Source organism: Moschus berezovskii, chromosome 14 (assembly GCF_049115385.1).
Source record: "Moschus berezovskii isolate FMDL1 chromosome 14, NW_MosBer_1.0, whole genome shotgun sequence".
NCBI lineage: Eukaryota > Metazoa > Chordata > Mammalia > Artiodactyla > Moschidae > Moschus > Moschus berezovskii.
In genome coordinates this window covers 19,549,757-19,569,565 of record NC_142473.1, presented here as the reverse complement: position 1 = coordinate 19,569,565, position 19,809 = coordinate 19,549,757, and the positions used below count along the sequence as shown (strand labels likewise).

The window sequence follows — 19,809 nt, the reverse complement described above, 5'->3', positions numbered from 1 at the left end:
ACTTTATCATTGATTAAACTCTGCTCCTCTTCTACTCTGAATGTTTACACCCCAACTAAGAGATGTACAAGTTTCTTCTGTAAGCCATGTTGACATTGCTTAAATCTCTGAATTCAAAAACTCCTTTCTAATGTTGGAACTGAAAGTCTTCATTTCAATAGAAAGAACTTTTTTTTCTTGTTTTATCCTCTCTAGAGTGAAACTTGACACAGGAAGATTCCCCAAAGCCTCAAAATAGTTCAGCAAGAAACTGGACATATGCATAGTGACCTAAAGTCACCGTACACTGTCCTAAAGTACAGACGTGAGAGGGAAGGCAGCCAGCTGCTAAGCTCTGCCCTATTTCCAGCGGAGGTCACCGGCATTACCATGTCTCATCCTGGCATCAGAGCCAGAAGGTCTGCCCAAAGTTTAACCCAAGGACGTGGCATCAAGCAGAGGCACCCAGCTTACTGGGTAGCTTGACGTGGCCTTGAATTCCATGTTCCAAATCCCATTGCTCCGGTGTTACTTTGACATAGAAAAGAGACAACTCATGACTTAAACGTCTCTTCCCAAAGCTTGGTGGAATGTGGGCTTGTTGTAAGCTAATACATAAATGTTACAGATGACCCCAAATGGATTGACTGGTACCATATTCAATAAAAAGAAAATGAAAATAGGTCACCTCCATTTAAAAGACTGTCACCTTTTTCCCAAGTTTAAACTCAAGTTCATTTCCTCCATACCATTACCATTACAACCATTTATTTCATGTACACACTGCTATATTTAAAATAGATAACCAACAAAGTCCTGTTGAATAGCACATGGAACTCTACTCAATGGTATGTGGCAGCCTGGATGGGAGGGGAGTTTGAAGGAGAACGGAAAAATGTATATGGATGGCTGAGTCCCTTCGCTGTTCACCTGAAACTATCACAACATTGTTAATTGGCTACACCCCAACACAAAATAAAATTTTTAAAGAAAAAAAAAGAGAAATCAGAGATCATGTCTTCTAGACCAAGTGTTACCACCATTTGTATTATTAACAAATTACCTTAGCTTCAGTTTTCCAGTGATAATTAAAAGTTCAGATCAGTCCTAAAAAAAAAAAGACTATCACATTTCTTTTCTTACAGTGACTCATTCCTTTTGTTGAACTAGATACTTTCCCTTCTGAAAAGTCCAGGCCATCACATATTTGTCACCTTTGTAAGCTCACAAACCCACCAGCTCTGCAAACCTCTCAGCATGGTGATTGTTTTCAGCTTCTTACTGCCCCCCAACCCACATCCTGCATGAAAGATTTTCCTTCTTCTCTCTCCCCTTCTTCCCCAAGAATTGCTACCTCTCGGAAGTTTAAATACCTGTTTTCCTTCCCTAGAGTGTTGGATTCTTGGGAGATAATCATATGACTCGGGGGAAAATAAGTGTGTGGTTTCCCTGCCCCTGGTGCCAGTGAAGGCGACTGGTGCTTCCGGACTTTCTGAAACTCTCTGAAAACGACAGGGCAAGTCAGATTCCAGTGATCCACCTTCTGAAGGCTGAGCATGTCTGGGCAGTGGCTGCATAATTTGGATGGAGTCATCGCTGGTGAGGCCGAGTTGGCTCAGCCAGGCAGCATTCGCTGCTCTTCTAAACGCCACGGCACCTGGGATGAAGTCACCTTTCTTCTTTTAAAAGCAACAGATCTGCTCTATGAATCCCTGTTACGTCTGCTGGAACTTGGTTTTTTGAGTTTTTTTTCCCACAGCCAGGCACCGGGACCTTCTCTCAGGTAAGGAAGCTCCTTTTTAGAGGGTTTCCATGCAAGAAAGCTTGATTTGAGGGGGAACTTTTTAGGGCCTTTCTGGGTAAAGTTGGAGTCGGGTCAAAGAACATTCTGAATGAGGAGGGCAGTTAGTTCTCAGGCAGCTGGTGCCCACCTGGTGGGCTGGCAGGCCCTGATCTGGGTGACCACTTAGCTTGCACTGCAGTGGGCATGGGAGTTTAACCCAGGCTTGGTTTCGGGTGCCCTAACACTGGCACAATGAATACACTGAAGAAGCAACCAGAAGTGGTCTCCTTGAGCTGGGAGACCCTATGCAATTTGCCTTCCTACCAACTGGCTTTGGATTTGGGGTAGAGGGTTTCATGATGAAAGTTCATATGCGGAAAAGCAGTAGCTCCCTGGAGAGCCTTCATCTGCTCATTCACCCGCTTGAATGCTTCCCTTCTTCCTCTGTAGCAGACACGAAGGTCCAGGCTCCCTGTCCTGACATGCAGGGGCCTTGTGTAAACAATGCCAGTGCTCTTTTGTGGGGCAGAAGCGTGCAAAAATGTCTTAGAGCCTGTCCATGCGAGTTTTAACCTATGGGGTGTGTGTATGTGTGTGTGTGTGTGTATGGCCAACCTGTGGCCCTAGGGGCCGCTGAAACCTCCCCGCCACACTTTCTTTGAGTTATGTGAGTCTCTGCCACTGATGGAATCATACTGCTCCTATGAGCTTTGGAAGACATCATGGTGATGACAGAGGCCCCTGCTGGGTGATAAATGGCTTTTGAGGGAGAGTTGAACCACAATAAATTGAAGACATTGAGAATTGCAGAGTTCCTTTATGACCTGACGCAGAACCCTGCGTCACACAGGCTTCACTGCTTTCATCCACAGCCTCTGAAGGAGACAAAGAATCTCACTGAGATAAGAGATGCTTGTTTTGTTTTAAATGTAATTGCATTCTGGCTGCCAGCGCCAGCTTACACATTCACATCAAACCTGGCACATCCAGAATCCATCCTTGCTTGAAAGTCTCTCCCCTCCCCCCAGCCCCGTGTCCCCCACCTCTGTGAAAAGCACCCGGTTGTCCGCAACGAAACCTCCCAAACCGGCTTCCTCCCTCCAGCCTCATTCTCCTGGAGCAGCCATAATGGCTATTCTACAATGACTGATCAGCACCTGCACAATCCAGACCACCACTAGTCCGCTGATCTGTCTTCTTAATAGTTTTCAAGATTTTTCACATCTTCCCATCCCGCCACTCTTATCTTGGTCCATCCCATCAGTGCTTTTTGCCTGAATCATTGTAAGAGCAGTTTAGCTGACCTCTTGGACTCGCTCCCTTCCAAGTGTAAGACACTAAGCTTCATGCTCTCCCAAGCTGTTTTTTTCCTTTTTAAACATTAGAGTTTTTTAAAATTAATAATTTACTTTTGTTTTTGATTGCACTGGATCTTTGTTGCTGCCCAAGGGCTTTCTCTGGTTGCGGTGAGTGGGGACTACTCTTCGTTGCAGTGTCCAGGCTTCTCATTGTGGCGGCTTCTCCTGTTGCGGAGCACAGGCTCTAGGTGTTCAGGCCTCAGTCCCTGCAGCACGTGGGCGCAGTAGTTGTGGTGTGTGGTTCTAGGGCACGCAGGCTTCAGTATTTGTGGCATACAGGCTCAGTAGTTGTAGCACAGGGACTCAGTTGCTCACAGCGTATGGAATCTTTCTGGATCACGGATCAAACCCGCGTCCTCTGCACTGGCAGGCAGATTCTTTTCCATTGTTCCACCAGGGAAGTCCTCTCCCAAGCTTCTTAAGGACATTTCTTACTAGAGCAGAACTTGAAACAGCTGTTAGTCTTTCTGGGGTTTAAAAACATTAGTGTTTCTATGACTTTTGTGACTACTTCAAGGTAGGGGGCAAAGAGAAGTAGGAGGAGATGGGAGTGCATATTTCAATGGGAAAGAAGCTCTGGCCTTGGAACCGTGCGGGTCTAGGTCGGAATCCTAGCTCCCTACTTCCTAGTGTGGATTTGACCAAATTGGTTAAATTTTCTTGAGACTCATTTTCCTCAATTATGAAACGGAAATAATAATGCCTACTTCACTGGATGAACATGAGTTAAATGAGAACATTTATGAAATACAGCCTTTGAGAGCTTTTAGTTCCTTTCCTTCTTTCCTTCTCCTTAAAGGCTTATAACCTCTAATTATCATATCTCTTATAAGTACCCTTGTGTATGTGTATGTATGATTATCTAGTTTTGGTAAGGTGGGGAGAAGGAATGGCAAAGAAATACTTGCGAACTCTCTCAAGGAATCTGCAGTTTACTTAGAGAGGTGGAGCAAACTTACCTGGGATGAAAACATCAATAAAACAAGCAAGCTGCCATTGTAGTGTGTACAGTCCCAGTCAAGCATGTAAGTGGGAAGGGCTTGAGTAAACAGGTCTGTGAATACTGGCAGACAGAGTGTAAAGAGATCTATATCAAGCAGTTTTAGATTTAGGCTCTTTGGGGACTTGAAGGTCACTGGCCTCTCTGATGTTGATGTAAAACTTTCCAGAAGGCTTCACACGTTCAGGGTGATTTAAGGAGACACAGATTAGAGTTTAAGTGACTGCTCATTCATTCATTCATCAAACACTTGTTGAATGCCTATTCTGTACTGGCTCCTCTATTATATAATTTCTTTGCTACTCTTCCATGGGACATGGATAATTCTCCTCTTCTTGAATCAGCCATAGCCTTACGGACTTGATGATCAATAGGATAAAAAGAAAGTGAACTATGAGAGCATCCATAGATAGGTTCTCAGAAGCTTTGCAGCCTCCTCCTGGCTTTCTTGGCATATTCACTCTAGGGGAAGTCAACCACCATATAAAATCATGTGCTGGTAACCTGGATCTCTGGGGGTGAGGGAATCCCCCTGACTTGCACTATTTACCAGTTTTCATGAAATAAATATTCCCTCCTACCATGGATGATTTCAAGCCACCAGAGTGACAGAATGAAAGCAAGAGTTGGAAAGAAATACACAGAATCAATTCCTACAAGTTTGTACAAGCCAGCCCTGGTGCGTGATTGCTGGTGACTCTGAGACCATTATGCCATGAGAAGGCCGAAGCTAACTACGTGGAGAGGCTCCATGGAGAGAAACCCAACCTGCTCCAGATTTTCCAGCCATCCACACTGGATGTTTTTTACAGGAAAAAACCCCTCAGATGACTCCAGACTCAGCCACTGTCTGACCACATTGTACAGGAGACCCTGAGGGATAGCCTATCAGCTCAGCCCACTCATCCCCTGCATCCTGAGAGATGTGACAATTCATATCCTCTGAGTTTAGAGATGTTTGTTAACATAGCAAAAATAACTGGAACAAGATGGTATGTATTCTTGCTTAGGCAGAAGCCTGCCTAGATGAAGCCTCCAAGAGTGCTGGAGGTCAAGAGGAGTCCATCCAGAGAATTCTTTGTCCACGTGTGGTCTCAGCCCTCAGATCACTAAGGGAGAAAACATTTTGATTAAAAAGGGCTGAAAGGACTTCCCTGGTGGTCCAGTGGTTAAGAATCCACCTGCCAATGAAGGGGACATGGGTTCGATCCTTGATTCGAGAAGATTCCATATGCCACGGGACACCCAGGCCCATTCACCGCAACTGCTGAGCTTGTGTGCCCTAGAGCCTGTACTCTGCAGCAAGAGAAACCACTGCAATGAGAACCCCGTTTACTGCAACTAAGGAGTAGCCCCTGCTCGCTAAAACTAGAGAAAACCCCTGTGTAGCAGTGAAGACCCAGTGAAGCCAAAAATAAATAAAATGAATAAAATAAAAATTCAGCATATTATTTTTAAAAGCTTGCCAAAGAGACTCAATTACTTTACTACCTAGTTTTACCCTTATAGCCAAATCAGTGAAAGAACTCTGTCTCTCTCTCCCCTCTTGCCATCTGCCCCATCAATTCCACATCTAACTCCACGCATACAAAGCTCTGCTGGAAGCGCTCCCTCACCTGCTCTTTGAGCTCTGCTCCATCCTCCACCTGGAATTTGCTGAGAGAAACAGGCAGAAAAACGTGAAGTTGAGAAAATGCCCAGAGCCCTGGGAGAAAGCAAATGAGACCCTTAGAAAAGAGCAACCAAGAGGAGGATTTAAAAACACGCTCTCATCTGGACACAGGGATTAGTAGTCAAAGCACGGGCTTTGAAATCACGTGACCTGGGTTCCAATCTGGATTCTGACATTTTCTACTTGGCTGACCTTGGAAAGGATCTAGACATCTCTCTTCTCAGTCCCTTTCTTTCTATTGAAGTACAGTAGTTGATTCATAATGTTGTGTTAGATTCAAGTGTACAGCAAAGTGATTCAGTTATTTCAATATCTATATATGTATCTTCTTTTTCAGAATCTTTTCCATTGTAGGTTATTATAAGATACTGAATATAATCCCTGTGCTATATAGTAGGACCTTATTGCTTATGTTTTATTATATATATAGTAGTGTGTATATGTTAATCCCAAACTCCTGAATTATCCTTCCCTCATCCCCTTTGGTAACCGTAAATTTGTTCTCTACATCTGTGATTCTATTTCTGATCTGTAAATAAGTTCATGTCCTTTTTTTAGTTTCCACATATAAGTGATATCATGTGATATTTGTCTTTCTCTGGCTGTCTAACTTCACTCAGTATGATAATCTCTAAATCTATTCATGTTGCTGCAAATGGCCTTGCTTTGTTCTTTTTTATGGCTGCCTTCTCAGTTTCTTCATCTTTAAAATCTGGATAATAATACCATCTCATAAAGTTCTCATGCAGATTAACTGAGATGATGTCTAACACATGGTGCTGAATGAACAGTAGTCAACCCTGTAGTAGTGATAGTGTTGGAGTCATATGTTTTACTGCTGTCACAAGTCTCAAAGTCACAGGCTCCCTGCGAGACCAGAGACTGTCAATCAGTCACACTGCAGATGCCCAGGATAAGTGTTCAATGAGTGCTTAATACAGACCAACTATCTATATTCTGACTATTTAATCTACCACCAATGTTTTTTCTTATTTTCTCCCGAATGTATTTCCAAAGGCTTTAAAAGCATGACTGTGCATTATTTCTCCTGTATCTTAAGCAACATAAGCTACAATCATATTTTCTTATTTTTTCATGAGTTGTCTTCTGACCTTCTACTGCGTAGAAGTTGAGCAGTTCAACAATCAATACATTTTAACTCAGTATTTTAAGCATTCTATTTAATAAGTTTGGGTGACCTTGCAGGAATCCTGCAGAGAAGGCAATGGCAAGCCACTCCAGTACTCTTGCCTGGAAAATCCCATGGATGGAGGAGCCTGGTAGGCTGCAGTCCGTGGGGTCGCTAAGGGTCGGACACGACTGAGCGACTTCACTTTCACTTTTCACTTTCACACATTGGAGAAGGAAATGGCAACCCACTCCAGTGTTCTTGCCTGGAGAATCCCAGGGATGGGGGAACCTGGTGGGCTTCAGTCTATGGGGTCACACGGGGTCGGACACGACTGAAGTGACTTAGCAGCAGCAGCAGCAGCAGCAGGAATCCTGAGCCCAAGGTGCTACAAAAATGTCAAGACCATTTTGCAGATGCCATCACTTTGGTAGGAAAATCAGGGTGAAGGATAACATGATTCTTAAGAGCAAAGTATGAGTGTTAAGTTCTCCTGCTTTATTTATACTTTGTGAATGAAATGAAAAAGTGAAAGTGTTAGTTGCTTAGTCGTGTCCAACATTTTGCAACCCCATGAACTGTAGCCCACCAGGCCTCTCTGTCCATGGAATTCTCCAAGCAAGATTACTGGACTGGGTTGGCATTCCCTTCTTCAGAGGATCTTCCCAACCCAGGAATCGAACCCAGTTCTCCTGCATTTCAAGATTCTTTACTGTCTGAGACACCAGGTAAGCCCTAAGATTTATTAAAACTTTAAACTATGTGTTGACATTAGGCAGACTTGTTTTGTTGAATTTATGATTGGTCTAGTTATGTGGATCTTTTCTAATGAAGAATAATGCAAGCATTTCTGACTATTTAAAGAAATACTGATCTGCGTTCAGTTCAGTTCAGTTGCTCAGTCGTGTCTGACTCTTTGCGACCACATGGACTGCAGCACATCAGGCTTCCCTATGCATCACCAACTCCCAGAGCTTGCTCAAACTCATGGCCATTGAGTCAACAATGCCATCCAACCATCTCATCCTCTGTCATCCCCTTCTCCTGCCTTCCATCTTTCCCAGCATCAGGGTCTTTTCCAAGGAATCAGTTCTTTGAATTAGGTGGCCACAGTATTGGAGTTTCAGCTTCAGCATCAGTCCCTCCAATGAATATTCAGGACTGATTCTTTTAGGATTGACTGATTTGATCTCCATACAGTCCAAAGGGCTCTCAAGAGTCTTCTCCAACACCACAGTTTAAAGGCATCAATTCTTGGGTGCTCAGCTTTCTTTGTAGTCCAACTCTCACATCCATACATGACTATTGGAAAAACCATAGCTTTGACTAGATGGACCTTTTTTGGCAAAGTAATGTCTCTGCTTTTTAATACGCTGTCTAATTTGGTCAAAGCTTTTCTTCCAAGGAGCAAGCCTCTTTTAATTTCATGGCCTCAATCACCATCCACAGTGATTTTGGAGCCCAAGAAAATAAAGTCTGTCACTGTTTCCATTGTTTCCCCATCTATTTCCCATGAAGGGATGGGACCAGATGCCATGATATTAGTTTTTTGAATATTGAGTTTTAAGTCAGCTTTTTCACTCTCCTCTTTCACTTTCATCAAGAGGCTCTTCAGTTCCACTTTGCTTTCTGCCATAAGGGTGGTGTCATCTGCATATCTGAGGTTATTGATATTTCTCCAAGCAATCTTGATTCTGGCTTATACTTCATCCAGCCCGGCATTTCGCATGATGTATTCTGCATATAAGTTAAATAAGTGGGGTGACAATATATAGCCTTGACATACTCCTTTCCCAATTTGGAACCAATCTGTTGTTCCATGTCCAGTTCTAACTGTTGCTTCTTGACTTGCATACAGATTTCTCAGAAAGCAGGTAAGGTGGTCTGATATTCCCATCTTTTGAAGAATTTTCCACAGTTTGTTGTGATTTACACAAAGGATTTGGCATAGTCAGTGAAGCAGAAGTAGATGTTTTTCTGGAATTCTCTTGCTTTTTTGAAGATCCAACAGATGTTGGCAATTTGATCTCTGATTCTTCTGCCTTTTCTAAATCCAGCTTCAACATCTGGAAGTTAATGGTTCACATACTGTTGAAGGCTGGCTTGGAGAATTTTGAGCATTACTTTAGTCGCGTGAGAGATGAGTGCAATTGTGCAGTACTTGGAGCATTCTTTGGCATTCCCTTTCTTTTTGATTGGAATGAAGACTGACCTTTACCAGTCCTGTGGCCACTGCTGAGTTTTCCAAATTTGCTGGCATATTGAATGCAGCACTTTTCACAGGATCATCTTTTTAGGATTTGAAATAGCTCAGCTGGAATTCCATCACCTCCACTAGCTTTGTTTGTAGTGATGCTTCCTAAAGACCACTTGACTTCGCATTCCAGGATGTCTGGCTCTAGGTGAGTGATCACACCATCATGGTTATCTGTGTCACGAAGATCTATTTTGTATAGCTCTTCTATGTATTCTTGCCACCTCTTCTTAATATCTTCTGCTTCTGTTAGGTCCATAGCATTTCTATCCTTTATTGTGCCCATCTTTGCATGAAATGTTCCCTTGGTATCTTTAATTTCTTGAAGAGATCTCTAGTCTTTCCCATTTTATTGTTTTCCTCTATTTCTTTGCATTGATCGGTGAGGAAGGCTTTCTTATCTCCCCTTGTTATTCTTTGGAACTCTGCATTCCAATGAGTGTATCTTTCCCTTTCTCCATTGCCTTTAGCTTCTCTTCTTTTCTCAGACAACCATTTTGCCTTTTTGCATTTCTTTTTCTTGGGGATGGTCTTGATCGCTGCCTCCTGTACAGTGTCACGAAGCTCTGTCCATAGTTCTTCAGGCCCTGTGTGTATCAGATCTAATCCCTTGAATCTATTTGTCACTTCCACTGTATAATTGTAAGGGATTTAATTTAGGTCATACCTGAATGGTCTAGTGGTTTTCCCTATTTTCTTCAATTTAAGTCTGAATTTTGCAATAAGAAATTCATGATCAGAGCCACAGTCAGCTCCCAGTCTTGTTTTTGCCGAATGTATAGAGCTTCTCCATCTTCTACTGAAAAGAATATAATCAATCTGATTTTGGTGTTGACCTGGTGATGTCCATATGTAGTCGTCTCTGGTGTTCTTGGATGAGGGTGTCTGCTATGACCAGTGCATTCTCTCGGCAAATCTCTGTTAACCTTTGCCCTGCTTCACTTTGTATTCTAAAACAAAATTTGCCTGTTACTCCAGGTGTTTCTTTACTTCCTACTTTTGCATTCCAGTCCCCTATGAGGAAAAGGACATCTTTTTTGGATGTTAGTTCTAGAAGGTCTTGTAGGTCTTCAAAGAACCATTTAGCTTCTTCAGCATCACTGGTTGGGGCATAGACTCGGATCACTGTGATAGTGAATGGCTTTCCTTGGAAATGAACAGAAATCATTCTGTCGTTTTGAGACTGTATCCAGTTACACATTTCAGACTCTTTTGTTGCCTATGGTGGCTATTCCATTTCTTCTAAGGGATTCTTGCCCACAGTAGTAGACATAAAGTTCATCTGAATTAAACTTGCCCATCCCAGTCCATTTTAGTTCACTGACTCCTAAAATGTCGATGTTCACTCTTGCCATCTCCTGTTTGACCACTCCCAATTTACCTTGATTCATGGACCTAACATTCCAAGTTCCTATGCAATATTGTTCTTTATAGCATCGGACTTTACTTCCATCACCAGTCACATCCACAGCTGGGTGTTGTTTTTGCTTTGGCTCCATCTCTTCATTCTTTCTGGAGTTATTTTTCCACTCTTCTCCAGGAGCATATTGGGCACCTACCAACCTGGGGAGTTCATCTTTCAGTGTCATTTCTTTTTGCCTTTTCATACTATTCATGGGGTTCTCAAGGCAAGAATACTGAAGTGGTTTGCCATTCCCTTCTCCAGTGGACCATGCCTTGTCAGAACTTTCCACCATGACCCATCCATCTTGGGTGACACTACGTGGCATGGCTCATAGTTTCATTGAGTTAGACAAGGCTATGATTCACGTGATCACTGAAGTGATCTGTGTACTTCTTAAAAAATTTTTCTAGTGAAATATTTACTGATTCATGAGTGTGTGCCCACTTCAATCAGTCTCCCCAATATTAACATTTTGCATAACTATAGTATAATATCAAAACTAGGTAACTGACATTGGTACAATCTATTGACCTTATTAGAATTTTATGTTATACATGAACTCATTTGTGTACATGTATATAATTGTGTGCCATTTTATGCTGTTAATATCATGTAACTATGTGGTGTAACTATCACGGCAATTCAGATATAAAACCCTATGATCACCACAAGGCTGTCTTTCACCATCCCTTTGCATCCACTCCACTCATCTCTAACATTTTGAAACCATTAATCTGTTGTTCATCTGCGTAATTTTATTTCAGAAGCATTGTATAAATGCAATCATGCAGTAATTACATGGTGGAGACAGACTTTTTCCACTCAGCAAGATTTTCTTAAGATCTATCCAAGTTGTTGCATGTATCAATAGTTGATTTTTTTTAACTGCTGAATAGTATTCCTCAGCATGGCTGTTGTACAGTTTGTTTAATTAGTCATCCACTGGTGGCTATCTGGGTAGTTTCCAATTTGGGGCAACTACAAATAAAATTTGGAGAAGGAAACGGTAACCCACTCCAGTATTCTTGCCTGGAGAATCCCATGGACGGAGAAGCCTGGTAGGCTACAGTCCACGGGGTCGCAAAGAGTCGGACACGACTGAGCGAAGGAACGGAACAGAACAAATAAAATTATTAACATATTTGTGTACGTTTCTGCATTAACATAAATTGTCATTTCTCTGAGATAAATGCCTGAGAGTACAATATCTGAGTCTTATGGTAAGTCCATTTCTAGTTTTAGGGTGAACTGCCAAACTATTTTCCAGGGTGGCTGTAAAGTTTTGTATTACTCTCAGCAATGTATTAGTCATGGAGTTTCTCTGCATCCTTGTCAGCATTGGTGTTATCATTATTTTTTATTTTAGACTTTCTGATAGTTGAGTAGTGATATCTCATTGTGATTTTAATTTGCATTTCTCCAATGGCCAATAGTGTTTAACATTTTTTTATGTACTTATTTGCCATTTATATATCCTCTTCAATGAGATGTCAAATTAATGACTTTTATCCATTTTTTAATTGGATCGTTAGTTTGTTTTTCTGGTTTTTTTTACTATTGAGTTCCATGAGTTCTTTATATATTCTAGGTATATATCTTTCCAGATGTGTAGTTTACAAATATTTTCTCCCACTAGGTAAATTTGTACTTCATCCTCTAAATAAGATCTTTCAAAGAACAAATATTTAAATTTTTACAAAGTCCAATTTATCAATATTTTCTTTTGTAGGTTGTTCTTTTAAGAGGAAAGAATAAAAACTTTTTGCCTAGTCCTAGTTTTCAAAGATTTTCTCCTGTTTTTTCTAAATGCCTTATAGTTTTACATTTAAGTCTGTAATCCATTTTGAGATAGATTTGTATAGTGCCACCTGGGAGGCCCTGTACACTCTGTCTCTAGAGTTTATTCATCTTATAACTGAATGTATACTTTGATCAATATCTCTTCAAAATACAATTAATTTTTGTGTGTTGATATTAAATCCTGCAATCATGCTGAGCTCAATAGTTTTGGGATATTTTTTCTTATGTTAATAGATTCTTTGAGATTTTCTACATAGTATCATCTACAGATAGAGATTGTTTTAATTTCTCCTTTCCTATCTGTATGATTTTTACTCCTTGTCTTGTCTTATTGCACTGACTAGAACTTTCAGTACTATGTTAAGTATGAGTAGTGATTCAGGCACCATTACCTGGTTCCCAATCTTTATTTTTAAATCAAATGTTTTAATCTGTAAGAAAAGTAACAAACTTCCTAGAAAATAGAAACAGTCTGATTTCCTTTACCTAGTACAACATGTATATTAACTAAGGTAAATTATCTAATGTGATTTTTAAATTAATTTATTTATTTTAATTGGAGACTAATTACTTTACATTATTGTGGTGGTTTTTCCCATACATTGACATGAATCAGCCACGGGTGTACAGGTGTCCCCCCATCCTGAACCCCTCACTATCTCCCACTCTACCCTATCCCTCTGCATTGTCCCAGAGTACCAGCTTGGAGGGCTGTGCTTCATGCATTGAGCTTGCACTGGTCTTCTGTTTTACATATGGTAATATACATGTTTCAATGCTATTCTCTCATATTGTCCCACCCTCACCTTCTCCCACAGAGTCTAAAAGTCTGTTCTTTACATCTGTATCTCTTTTGCTGTCTTGCATATAGGGTCATTGTTACTGTCATTCTAAATTCCATTTATATGTGTTAATATACTGTATTGGTGTTTCTCTTTCTGACTTACTTCACTCTGTATAATAGGCTCCAGTTTTGTATCCCTCATTAGAACTGACTCAAATGTGTTCTTTTATTTAGCTGAGTGATATTCCATTGTGTATATGTACCACAACTTCCTTATCCATTCGTCTGCCTATGGACATCTAGGTTGTTCCATGTCTTAGCTATTGCAAATGGTGCTGCAATGACCACTGGGGTACATGTGTCTCTTTCAATTCTTGTTTCCTTGGTATGTATGCCCAGCAGTGGGATTGCTGGGTCGTATGGCAGTTCTGTTTACAGTTTTTTAAAGGAATCTCCACACTGTTCTCCATAGTGGCTGTATTAGTTTGCATTCCCACCAACAGTGTAAGAGGGTTCCCTTTTCTCCACACCCTCTCCAACATTTATTGTTTGTAGACTTTTTGATGGCAGCTATTCTCACTGGCACGAGACAGTACCTCATTGTGGTTTTGATTTGCATTTCTCTGATAATGAGTGATGTTGAGCATCTTTTCATGTGTTTGTCAGCCATCTGTATGTCTTCTTTGGAGAAATGTCTGTTTAGTTCTTTGGCCCATTTTTGGATTAGGTCATTCACTTTTCTGTCATTGAGCTGCATGAACTGCTTGTATATTTTGGAGATTAATTATTTGTCAGTTGTTTCATTTGCTATTATTTTCTCCCATTCTGAAGGCTGCCTTTTCACATTGCTTATAGTTTCCTTCATTGTGCAAAAACTTTTAAATTTAATTAGGTCCCATTTGTTTATTTTTGCTTTTATTTCCATTACTCTGGGAGGTGGGTCATAGAGGATCTTGCTGTGATTTATGTCAGAGAATGTTTTGCCTATGTTTTACTCTAGTAGTTTTATAGTTTCTGGTCTTACATTTAGATCTTTAATCCATTTTGAGTTTATTTTTGTGTATAGTGTTAGAAAGTGCTCTAGTTTCATTCTTTTATGGGTAGTTGACCAGTTTTCCCAGCACTACTTGTTAAAGAGATTATCTTTTCTTCATTGTATATTTTTGCCTCCTTTGTCAGAGATAAGCCCTCCATTGGTGTGTGGATTTATCTCTAGGCTTTCTATTTTGTTCCATTGATCTGTATTTCTGTCTATGCTGTCTTGATGACTGTAGCTTTGTAGTGTAGTCTGAAGTCAGGCAGGTTGATTGCTCCAGTTCCATTCTTCTTTCTCAAGATTGCTTTGGCTATTAGAGGTTTTTTGTGTTTCCATACAAATTGTGAAATTATTTGTTCTAGTTCTGTGAAAAATACAATTGGTAGTTTGATAGGGATTGCTTTGAATCTATAGATTGCTTTGGGTGTATACTCATTTTCACTATATTGATTCTTCCAATCCACAAACATGGTGTATTTCTCCATCTATTCATGTCATCTTTGATTTCTTTCATCAGTGCTTTACAGTTTTCTATATATAAGTCTTTTGTTTCTTTAGGTAAATTTATTCCTAAGTATTTTTATTTATATTTATTTTGTTCTTTTTGTTGCAGTGGTGAATGGGATTGTTTCCTTCATTTCTGATTTCTCATTGTTAGAGTATAGGAATTCTAGAGATTTCTGTTTATTAGTTGTTCCCATTCTTAAAGGAAAAGCCTTCAGCCTTTCTTTCACAATTAAGGATAATGTTAATTTTAGATTTTGTTGTAAGTGCTCTTGATCAAGCAGGGAAAGTTTTCCTCTATTCTTAGCTTGTTGAAAGGTTTCTTTTTTTGAACCGTGAGTGAATGTTGGATTTTTTTAAATGCTTTTTCTGCATTAATTGATATGATCATATGTTTTTTCATTTTTAGCCTGTTGATAGAGGGGATTACATTTGAATGATTTTGAAATTTGAGGAAGCTTTACATATCTGAAATAAAACCCCACTTGGTCATATTATTATTTTTTAGAAAAAACTGCTGGATTCAACTTACTGATACTTTGTTGACAATTTTTGTATATCACTTCATGAGTTACTGATTTGCTGTTTTCCCTTTTTGTACTATCTGCTTTTGATATCAAGGTAATACTAGTCTCATAAAATGAATTACAAAGTGATTCCTTCTCTATATTTTTTGGACATGATTATATAAAATTGGTGTTAATTCTCCCTTAAATGCTTGATAAAATTCTCCAGTGAAATAATTTGAACCTAGAGATTTCTTTTTTTGGAGCTTTTAAGTTATAAAATCAATTTTTATAATAACTGTAGAACTATTTAGATGACATTTCATCTTGACTTGAATTTTCATTATTCATGGTTTTCAAGCTATTAGTCAACTTCTTTTTTGGATTTAAAACTTCAAAGTTGTCCATTTATTTCTTTGTTATCCTTTTAAAGGCTATCAGATATGTAGCAATATCTCCTATTTCATTCCTGAGGTTGGCAATTTGTCTTTTTTCTTTCCATATCTATCAGTCTAACTAGAGGTTTACTAATGATTTTTTTTCTCATAGCAATCAGATATTTGTTTTTACTGATTTTCTCTATTGTGTTACTGTTTTCAGTTTATTTCTGATGTTATCCTTATTATTTCCTTCCTGTTTATTGATTTTTGTAATTGTATACTTAATGGCTTGACTTTTATACTTAAAAAATTCTTCAGCATGGAAACACACAACTATATATGTATAAAGATGTTCATCACAGTACTGAGACATAACCTAAATTTTTATGGTGGGAGATGGGTTAATTAAATTATGGTCTATCTATACAATGGGATACTATGCAGTCTACTACTACATAGTATCCTATTAAAGGGGCTTCCCTTGGAGTTCAGTTGCTAAAGAATCTGCCTGCAATGCAGGAGACCTGGGTTTGAGTCCTGGCTTGGGAGGATCCTCTGGAGAAGGAAATGGCAACCCACTCCAGTATTCTTGCCTGGAGAATCCCATGGATAGAGGAGCCTGGCAGGCTACCATCTATTGCGTTGCAAGAGTCAGACATGACTTAGTGATTAAACCACCATAACTTTCATTTCTTTGCTGAGATTGTTTCACTTGTTTCAAGAGACTTTGTAATTATTCTTGAAGCATTTTTATAACAGCTGCTTTAAAATTTTTGTCAGATATTTCCAACATCTGATTAACCTCAATGTCAGCATTGTTTGATTGTCTTCTCTCATTCAAGTTATGCTTTTCTTGGATCTTGGTATGATGAGTGATTTCCAATTATATTTTGGACATTTTGGATAACATGTTAGAGGACTCTTGATTGTACCTAAATATTTTATTTTAGTAGCAGTCACCCTATTCAGACTTAGAGTATAGGCTCTGGGCAACTTTTGTGAGCTATAGTTGCAATGACAATTTCCTTTCAGAGCTCTTTCAATACTGATATGGGATACTTTGTTTTGGTATTATTTGGGCTCTTGCTTTATTACTGGGCTTCCCTGGTAGCTAGGTGGTAAAGAATCCACCTGCAATGCAGAAGACACAGGTTCAATCCCTGGGTCTGGAAGATCCCTTGGAGGAGGGCATGGCAACCCACTCCAGTATTCTTGCCTGGAGAATCCCATGGACAGAGGAGTCTGCAGTCCATGGGGTCCCAAAGAGTCAGACAAAACTGAGCATCTAACACTTTCACTTTATTATTGCAAGTGCCTCCTGGGCTGCTTAGTCAGTGTGGAGCAGGTGATGAGTCCCTAGCCAGGCAATATTTGGGGGGGGGAAAGTAATGTCAGGAAGGAAGTCTAATCATACTAGATATTTAAAAATGTCACAACATATAAAAATTAAAATACTGGTGCAACACTAGAGAGAGTATGGAAAAGCACCAAAGCATCCAGAAATAGATCCAATAAACCTGTCAAGGTAGCATTTCAATACAGTAGAATTGGGACTCCACTAGTGACCACCACTTGGAAAGAGTCCACTTTTTAAAAAGTAGCCAATTATCCCAATACAATTTATTGAATAGTCTATCTTTTCCCCTACTGATCTGAAATGCCGATTTTTTCATATACCAAATCAATTTCATTATTTTTTAAGTTTTTTATTCTAGTCAAACATAGTTTATTAGGAATAAGATCACACTGTCTTAATCACTTTAGCTTTATAATTTGTTGTATTATCTGAGAAAGTAAATAACTTTTCAAACACGGCCATTATTTTATATATATATGTTCCTATATATACACCTATATCAACTGATAGGCTATTGCTCAGTCATGTCTGATTCTTTGTAGCCCCAGGGACCGTAGCCCACCCTCTCTGTCCTCGGATTTTCCAGCAAGAATACTGGAGTGGGTTGCCATTTCCATCTCCAGGGGATCTTCCCGGCCCAGGGATCAAACCTGTATCTCTTGTGTCTCCAGTGTCATCTGCGAAGCTTATTTATTGATTTGGCTGTGTCACGTTTCAGCTGTAGCACTTGGGATTTCCCTTGCATCATGTGGGACCTTTCCTTGTGGTATACAGACTCTCGAGCTGTGGTTTGGGCTCAATAGTTGGCAGCATGTGGGCTGTAGAGCATGTGGGTCCCAGTAGTTGTGGCGTGTGAGCTTAGTTACTCTGCAGCATGTGGGATCTTAGTTCCCAAACTGCAGATCAAACTTGCATCCCCTGCACTGGAAGGTGAATTCTTAACCACTGGACCCCCAGGGAAGTCCCCTGCTATTATTTTTCAAATCACAAATTTCTAGGCTAATAACTAAAATATGTTAGTATGAAAAAAGCCAACCATAGGAAAAAAATGTATATGTGCACATATATTTGTATATATGTATGCCTCTCTCCATAGATATACCTATGTTTCTGTATATAAATACATGTGCATATATACATTTATCCATACCTATATCTGCATGCTCAGTCACTCAGTCATGTCTGACTCTTTGCAACCCCGTAGACTACAGTCTACCAGGGTCCTCTGTCCGTGGAATTTCCCAGACAAGAATACTGGAGCAGGTTGCCATTTCCTTCTCCAAGGGATCTTCCTGACCCAGGGGTTGAACCTGCATCTCCTGTGTCTTCTGCACTGCAGGCAGACTCTTTACCCACTGAGCCACCTGGGAAACCCCATATACTTGCACTGGCACAGACAGTTTTTGGAAGGGCACGTATGAAGCTAAAATAGTTATTTCCAGGGAGTGAGATTGTTGGGGATTCTATTGATGAATGAGACTTTTCCACTTTAGACCGTTCTCCACTTTTTATGAATTCTTTAGAAAACAAATTCGCATTTCTTTTATAATTAAGACAATACCTGATTTGATTTGCCAGAAACCCAAACCTATACAAGGGCATATCCTGTATATCAGTATTTCTCAATTGTGGTTGCACATTAGAATTATTTGGAGACCTTTTAAGAGATCCAGACATCAAGGGACCTGCTCCCAGAGGTTCTTGTTTCATGGGTCTGGGAAGGGCTGTGGGCATCAGTATATTTTAAAAGTACCCCAGGTGGTTGTGGTGTGCAGTCATGGCTGAGAATCACTGCTGTCGATGATGTGCAGCTTAAAAGGGTCCCCAGAAGGTCACTGAAATGTCTTTTCAGAGCATAATTACTTGAGAATGCAACCCAAAGTAATCTATCATTTCTCTGTCAGCCTAAATGTAGGCATGAGACAGAGTGCAAACAAGACTGGAAGGGTGTGATGGAAAAGAGCTTTGCTTGAATGTGTGTAGAAGCATCCATCTCTGTGGTAGGCCTTTTTGTTGAAAGGTATAGACTCGTTCAGGATTCCTCCACACATATACATGCATGTGTGCTCAGTCATGTCCGACTCTTCGTCCACGAGATTTCCCAGACAAGAATCCTGGAGTGGATTGCTATTTCCCATTCCAGGGAATCTTATCGACTCAGGGATAGAATCTGTGTTTCTTGCATCTCTTGCGTTGGTAGGCAGATTTTTTACCACTGCGTCACACATAAGGGATTTTTATAAACTAATCATGACCATAAAAGATACAGGAATCTCACAGTAAACTAGAATCAGCAAACAGCTATGCTTTAGGAGCCCAGAATATGGTTGATACTAGAAGGTTCCAAGAACCGGGGTTACTTGGAGACCCCCCCCATAGGAGGCTTTCAAAATTCTTTCATCTGGAGAATTGCTTTGTTAAAATGAAATGCCTTGGGAATCCTGATCTGGGAAATAGTTCTTAAAGGAATCTGAAGAAACATAACAATTAACTGGAAACACAATGTTATTGAAGCTCTTTCTGCTTCTTGTGTGTGTGTCTTCATCTGATGCTTCTCCCTAAGCTTGATTCTGCCTCCATATTCCTGACAGAGGAGCTGATATGCCCAACTAGTCCCGCGTGGTCAGTCTCTGATTGGACAAGCTCTTCCACACCCTGTGACAATAGAGATAAATCCAACAAGTTACAGAGTCATATGCCTATTCATCCCTGGTCACCTGAGCCAGAGAGGGTATAGCAAGAAGAGGTGGGTGCATAAAGCTGCCTTGGGGTTGCAGGGGGAAAGTGTGGGTAAGGCAGTTTCCCTTAGAATGGGGGAGTGAACAGGACATCCACCATGATTAACCTGCCCAGACCAAGCAC

General features: G+C 40.2%; 1 protein-coding gene across 6 annotated transcripts in view; it reads left to right on the top strand.

Annotated features, from left to right (window-relative positions):
• The first annotated feature begins 1,597 nt into the window (after window positions 1–1,597).
• AMOTL1 (angiomotin like 1) overlaps window positions 1,598–19,809 on the top strand; it is a 199,993-nt gene continuing 181,781 nt past the window's right edge. For 2 of the 6 annotated variants that reach the window (XM_088842902.1, XM_055422929.2), the window contains exon 1: window positions 1,599–1,762. The gene's annotated coding sequence lies outside the window, so the exon portion shown is untranslated. Of the gene's footprint in view, window positions 1,763–7,505; window positions 7,650–19,809 lie in introns of all 6 variants that reach the window. The other 4 variants (XM_088842900.1, XM_055422933.2, XM_055422935.2 and 1 more) reach the window with 4 other exon arrangements.